This window comes from Cynocephalus volans, chromosome 3 (assembly GCF_027409185.1).
Source record: "Cynocephalus volans isolate mCynVol1 chromosome 3, mCynVol1.pri, whole genome shotgun sequence".
NCBI classification, from domain to species: Eukaryota; Metazoa; Chordata; class Mammalia; order Dermoptera; family Cynocephalidae; genus Cynocephalus; species Cynocephalus volans.
The window spans coordinates 150,885,813-150,893,128 of NC_084462.1; positions in this window are offsets into that span (position 1 = coordinate 150,885,813).

Consider the following 7,316-nt stretch of genomic DNA (forward strand, 5'->3'; position numbering starts at 1 on the left):
GAGGAGGCAAGTCACCGCACAGGACCTGCACAGCCTGGCAGGGAGTATAGCCCACTGCCCCCACCTTCTCAGGCCTCCCTCCTGGCCAGGCCAGGCCAGCCTTCCACTTCCCATCCATTTGCACTCCTAGCCTTGAAGGCCTCTGGTGCTGGCTTCTCCTGAGTAAGCCTCTCTCCTCTTGCTCTCCTCCAAACCTACCTCTCCAGAGGCCCATTTTCACTCCCACCCCCCTTTTTTCCTGGGAACTAAGGCTCTTATCCTTTAGCCAGCTCCAGAAAGCATCAACAAAAGCCCTGGGGCTGGCCATTAATGATGGGCCTTGTGTAACCTGACAGAAGAGGCTCCCCAGAGTACACAGCGTGGGGGTGGAGGTGTGGCAGGAGGGACTTGGGGGCGGCAGGAGGGACTCTTCTGTGCTCCTATCTGACCAGCAGAGAGCAGCTCCTGGATCCCCAGCCCCTGTGACCTGGCTTCAGATTTCACACAAACTCTTCCCCTGACCCTCAGTAGGGCTCTCCCCATTCGCAGCTGGGAGGAATAACCCAGACATCGCTATCCTCCAAGGAGTCCAGCACCCCAAGGCCCGCGGGGAATGTCTTCAGCATCAGATGGGGGTGGTCCTCTCCCACCGGAGAACAGGAAAGGCAACCTGGAAAGGAAAGTCTGGAGTTCACAATGTCTACAGTGTTCATTCCCAACAACGTTCTCAGTGTGTTTGGTATTTGTGTGTCCCCTGCAATGGTCTGAGTCAGTGTTCCTCCAAAAGGGGGGAGGGGAACCCAGGCAGCTTCTGTCATGGTAAGAGGTCTTCACTTGCAGGCACTTAGCAAAGACCTCACCTGCTGACAGAGCAGGGGAGGGGCTGTCTGAGCAGCAGAGCTGGATTGTGGCTCCAGAGCCCTCTGAGTACAGCCCTCTCCTGTTGAATTCAACCCCATCATGTGCAGGGAAGAGTGTGCTAAGGGTACAGACTATAAATACCCGATCAGCTGGGTCCATCCCCACTCTGCCACTTACTAGCTGTTGATCTTGAATAAGTCATTTCATCTCTCAGCTTCGGTTTCCTGACCTGTAGAATGGGAGTACTCATAGCTCTAACAAGTTGTTGAGAAGACTGATTTATTTAATGATTGCAAAGCATGTGGCCCTTTCTAAATATTTAGGAAATCTGTGTTATTACATTATTAATAAACATTTTTTGAGTGCCTGCTACATTCCAGGTACTTTGCTAGGAGTCAAGACAGAAATGGTCCTGCCCTCAAGAACTAATATTCTAGCAGAGGAGACAGACAAATAAACAGGTGACTACAGTACCACATGACAGAGGCTGCAGGGGAAGGCAGGAGCTGTGGGAGCAACAAGAGGAGTCTCTCACTGTGGCCTGGGGGTCAGTGATTTGGTGCTCTATTCCTCAGAAGATGACATTCCAGGACAGTTTGAAATGATATCCTGGGCAATGCCTGCCTCAGGCTGGATAAAGAGTGGGCTGGGTGAGGTCTGGGGAAGTCAACTGGCCACACTAGCTGGGCTGGCAGCTCAGCCCCCTTGCTGGGGGGCCTGGGCTTTTTACCCCGGTGCACGCAGCGTTGTGGCTAAGTGGAGGTTCTTTCAGGAGAAGAAACTTGTCCATGGATAAGCAGCTAGGTTTAAACTCATTCTCACAGGAGTGTGTGGCAGTGGTTCTCGAAGTGTGGTCCTGCAGACTAGCATCTTGAGCACTACCTGGGAACTTACTAGAAAGGCAGACTCCAGGGCCCCACCCAGACCCACTGAATCAGAAACTCTGGGAGTGGGGCCAACCATCTGAGTTTAGCAAGCCCCGCAGGGGATTCTGATGCTGCTCAAGTTTGAGAGCCATTGGTTTGGTGACTGAGATGGGTTCTGGTCCCATCACTGGGGGCCATGGGTCACCACCTGGTGCAGAAGGCTCAGGGAGCTATGTGCCTTGGCTCTGCTAAGCAGGCTGCCTGCCACAGAGTTCTGGGTGGCGATGGTAGGTGGGCATGAGGCTGTGCTGAGGTTTGTTGCTGAGCAAGCTGCCACATGCCAAACTCGCTTTGAGTGATTTATGAGTTTCTTCCCCAACATCAGCCACATATGGCTGACTTCATTCTAGAAGAGCTTCCACCTGGAAAGCTCCATTAATCAAGGAATCAGTGCAGCACCACCCAACCTGTAGGACAGGCATGCATTTTACCACGGGTTACGTAGTAAAGTCCTTTCTATGGATCCTCGGTCTAATGACATTGATAGCCAGTCCTATCACTTATTGACCAGACACTGGAATTCACACCTTTCAACTTCTTTGATCCTTACTACAACTCTATCAGGTAGGTATTTTCAATATTCCATTTACAAACTAGGAAATTGAAGCCCAGATAGGTTAACACACTTGCCCAAGATTACCCAGCTGGTAGGAGGTAGAGCCAGGACTTTAAATCCACGCTCTTTACTGCCCCTCATTGCTTCTCACGTATTAGTTTGTATATCCGTGCCAACCCTGACGCTTTCACATTGTTATCCCAGCTTTGCTCTTGAGGAAACTGGGGCCCCATGCATGGCTCTCACGGTCGCAGTTGGCGTATATCCTCCACACCCCACATCCTCGCATGGCTGATTGTTAGAAGCCTGAATGGTAGGGCTGGCCAGGCTTGGTTCCACTAACATTGTTTTACAGATGTGGAAACAGGCTGAGAGGCTGAAACGCCTAAAGTCACAGAGCAGGAAATTTGGAGCACAGGACACGGTAGACCTGAGGACACCATGTTCTGTGACACAGCGACTGAGGTAGTCACCGATGGTCTGCCTAGTGTCAGGCATCTTATCTGGAGCGCAGGAGGGTGACTCCAGGATGATCTGGCCCCAAGGGCTACTTTGCTGCAAGGCCTGCTTTCTCCCTGCCTTCTGGCCAAGGCCTTTTTTCCAAATGTCTTCCTCACATTATTTCTCCTTAGATATGTCTTGCACTTGTTCAGACTTGGGTGTACCCTGCCCTGTGGCTTTGTCTACCAGGTGGGAATTTGAGGGTACTTTGTAGAGCCCCAGTGGACTCACCCACAGTTTTCACCATGGCTTTCTGCAGGCTCATCAAGCAGCTGGGCTTATTTTAAATTTATTAAAACCAAGCGTGTCCATCCCTGTTGTTTCTTGGCTGCTTTACTGTGTGGCAGCAAGGGTAGAGAGGAATGAGTTCTAGTGTTGCAGTGAGAAATCAATCGCTCCAGCTCTGGCCCAGCCATTTATGGACCAGGAGACGATCAGCAAGCCACTTGGGCCTCCTGAGCCTCAATGTTCTCAACTGAGGAATAGGTGTGTATAAACTGGAAAGCATGCACAGTAGTCTGGGAACCATTAGGGGCAGGACACTGGGGCAGGCCAGTACTGCTGGACCCCAAAGCTCTGGACTTTCCAGTTCATTAGGACATTCTTCAGCCATCAGGGCAAGGCCTTACCCTTCAGACATGGTGGCCCAAGGGGGTGGGAGGCCGACCAGGAAAAGAAGACGTGGGGAGTCCATGCACCCACTTCGAGTTGGAGATTACCGAACTGACTATGAAACCCTTTTTATGGCACTTGCTTTTACCTTTGAGAAGCAAGGAAAGTAAATTCAGCAAGTGTCTTGATATTCCAACAAGGCTTTGAAAATATTCAGATCGGAGGGAGGGCTCTGAGGCTGGAGAAGTGGTTCCATCTGGGGTCTTCAGAGCAGAGCTACCCCTCTTATCTGCATCCCCTGCCTGACATGATTTAGGGTTCCCTGGGCCTCCCCCTGGTGGCTACAGACACAGTCCTAGGCTAATGCCTCCATCTGTGGAGGACACAGGGCATGGCCTGGCCACTATCAGAAGGTGTGAGTGAGGATGGCAAAACCACGCTGTTGAGAAGAACCCATGGCATTATCAATGATAACAGGCAAAGCTGCTATTGAGAGGCTCCTTCCCAGGCCAGAAATCACTCTGCCTGGCAGAGGAGAAAGAGAAGACGCTGTGGAGCCAAACCTAGGGCTGAGGCCTGGTTCTGTCTCTTACTAGCTGGGCGATCTGTGGCAAGTTATTTTAGCATTCTGAAACTTGCCCCCCTCACTGGTAAAACAAGGTTCATAACACCTACTTCTTAGGCATATGGTGAGATTTAAATGAGGTGATATTTGTAAATGAGCTGAAGCAAATAAAAAAAAGGAGTCGTGGTGCCCAAAGGAGTGCCCAAGCTCTTTGAGGGGAAAGCATGTCTTGTTCACAGCTGAACCACCAGAGCTTGGTATAGAAGAGGTGGCCAATAAGTGTTTGCTAGTAATTGAATGAATGAACAAATGAATGAACAAATGAGACTCTGTGTGAAGCACAATGAGCCTATCTGGGAGGGCCTTGACTTTAACCCCAGTCCCAACCCTGGCCCAGGGTCTGCAGGACTCCAAAAGGGGGCATGTGTTCAAGACAGGTGTGTGTCGAGCTTGTTGACTTTGTAGATAGAGGAATCCCTGGCAGGGATGGATCACAGAGCTGGACAAATGGATGTAATTCATGGACAAAAAATGCTAGGAGCTTCCCAGAGATTCTCCACCCCCAGCCCTAGCCACTGGGTGAGGGCCCTCCTAGTGGTTTCCTGAGTGCCCTTTCTACCTTGAATCAGGCTCGTATCGGAATTGCCAGTATTTTCTGGACTCTCATTAGACTGTAAACGTCATGAAGACAAGTACTTGTCCACAGCACCGAATACAGTGCCTAGCATATGGTAGGTGCTCAATAAGTGACTGTTGAATGAATGTAGATGACTACAATAAAGCTGCTGTTCTCCCTCAGTTCTGAGTTCCTGAGGTTTGGGATGCATGTCAGTTTGTTCTCAGCTTTCTCTTCTAAGCTCAGCTGTTGACTTGAGCTTTCATGAAATCAGGTGAGGTTTGGCTCAATGAAAATTCTTTTTCATTGGGCACAGGAGACCCAGCTCTCACAAGCTAATGCCAAGTCACTGAGTGATTAAACAGACAATGAGTGTGAGAACAAGAATTACACCACAGAGATGATGCAGTAAATACAGATGGGCATGCATCTACCTTGTTAAAAACTGCCTTACATACCAATGAATTCGTTAGAAGGCCAAGGCAGTGGAAACTGCCACTTTGGAATTATCTCAGGTTTTGGTTTAAACTGGCAGCAAAGAGAAACTGATGAAGGCTTCTCTGTGGTCCAGGCAGTAGTCTTCATCAAGCTTTTGCCCAGGGCCATGTCTCAGCTCAGGGTACAGGATCTGTTGCTTATTTGCATACAAATTGCAAACTTCTAAAGTCTTTGCTTAAGCAATTTTTAAGCAAAATGTTATTGCTTCCCTGAAGGCTATAATTCCTTGGTTTTTCTCTTGAATATTCTTCTCACTTAGCAGCCACTCACACTGACCCAGATTTTTCACCCCAGGAGTGTGCAGGATTGTGGAAGGAGCCAAGGGAAGGGGGAGTAGATGGCCAGGAGATCCAGCCTGCTTTTCAGGACACCCAGAACCTGACCTAAGTGTTTTAAGTATTATTTCAATTAATTCTCAAGCCAACTCTGTGGGATAGACACTGTTATTATCTCCATTTGTAATGAGGAAATCGAGGTTCAGGGATGTTATGTAAGTCTCTCAAGGTCACACAGCTAGGAAACGGCAGGGCCTGGAATCCAAGGATGCTGCTCCTAGAATTTATTCTTAACTGTACTATCTCTGTAAACCACTTACTCTTTATACCTCCTTAAATATATCAGGCAGTTCTGTTAAAATTAACAATAGTATGCAGGGTCTACTGACTTGCTCCTAAACTCTTTTCAAATCTGAATGTGCTGGGAGATTTCTGGAGTTAGAGTCAGGGTAGGATTAGCTACATGGTTTTTGGAGTTTACTGCAAAATGAAAATATGGGTCACCTAATTCATAAATTAAGGATTTCAAAACAATTAAAGCAGAGCATTAGTCCAAGTATGGGGCCCTTCTAAGCACAGGACCCTGTACCACTGCACAGGTTACATACATGTCCATAAAGCTGGCCTGAGTCGGGGTTCTGGGTGGAAAGCACGCCTGTTTTGTCCTGGTACTTGGCATTGGTCTGGCGCATGATAGACATTAAAAAACAGTTGGTTAATTGAATTAAACAAAGCAATAAATATTTATTGTCTGCTACATATCAAGCAGTGTTGTAGGCACAGGGGACATAGTAATGAACAATACATATAAGCCCCCGACCCCAAGGTGCAAATATTCTAGAGAGAAAAACAAGTAAACCAAAAGATGTACAAGATTATTCCAAGATACTAATAGGTGTTATGCAGAAAATAAATTGGGACAATGTGATTGAGTTTCTAGGAAGGTGATAGAAGGAGTAAGGCTCACTTTAGATGGGGCAGGATTAGAGGTTTGTGTGTGTGGGAGTTGAGGAACTAGACAAGCCCATAGAAGGAAGAATGGGTAAAAGGCACGGAGAGATTGTGTGATGTACCTGGGAACTGTACGAAGTGTGGCTGGGGCAGGGAGCAGGGAAGGAGGTTGGTGGGAGCTGAGTTTTGACAGGTAAGCAGGTGCTAATCATGAAAGATTTTGGGTGTCAAGCTAAGAAGTTTGGATTTTAAAAGTGTGCAATAGACTGTTTTTTGGTGAATTTATATGTTGAAATCCTAACCCCTAATGTGATGGAGTTAGGAAGAAAGGCCTTTGGGAGATGATTAAGACATAAGGGTGGAGCCCTCATGAATGGAATTAGTGCCCTTAATAAAAGGGTCCCCAGAAAGCCCTTTCTCTCCTCTCTTTCTGCCACATGAGGATGCAGCAGGAAGGTGGCGCCTGGAAGAGGGCCCTCACCAGAACCTGACCATGCCGGCACCCTCATCTCGGACTTCTGGCCTCCAGATCTGTGAAAAATAAATCTCTGTTGTTTATAAGCCACCCAGTCTGGGGTATTTTTTTATAACAGCCCGAACTGACTAAGACAGAGTGATAGAGAGCTTTAAGAATTTCAAACAGGAAAGTGACATAATCAGATTTTCACTACAGAAGAATCTTTCTTCCACAGCAAAGAAGAGAATAGACTACTAGAGTCTATTTTTTTATCAGCCAAAGCTACTCCCCCATCCTTTTCCTGGGAAATGCTCTTTCTCTTGTAGTTTGAACAGAAACTTCCATTTTATTATAGACTCTATTGGCTATCTATTGCTGTGTAACAAATTACCCCACAATTTAGTGGCTGAAAACAATTAACATTTATTATCTAACAGTTTTCTATGAGTAGGAATCCAGGAGTGGCTTGTCTGATGGTTCTGCCTCAGAGACTCTCATGAAGTTGTAATCAGGTTGTCA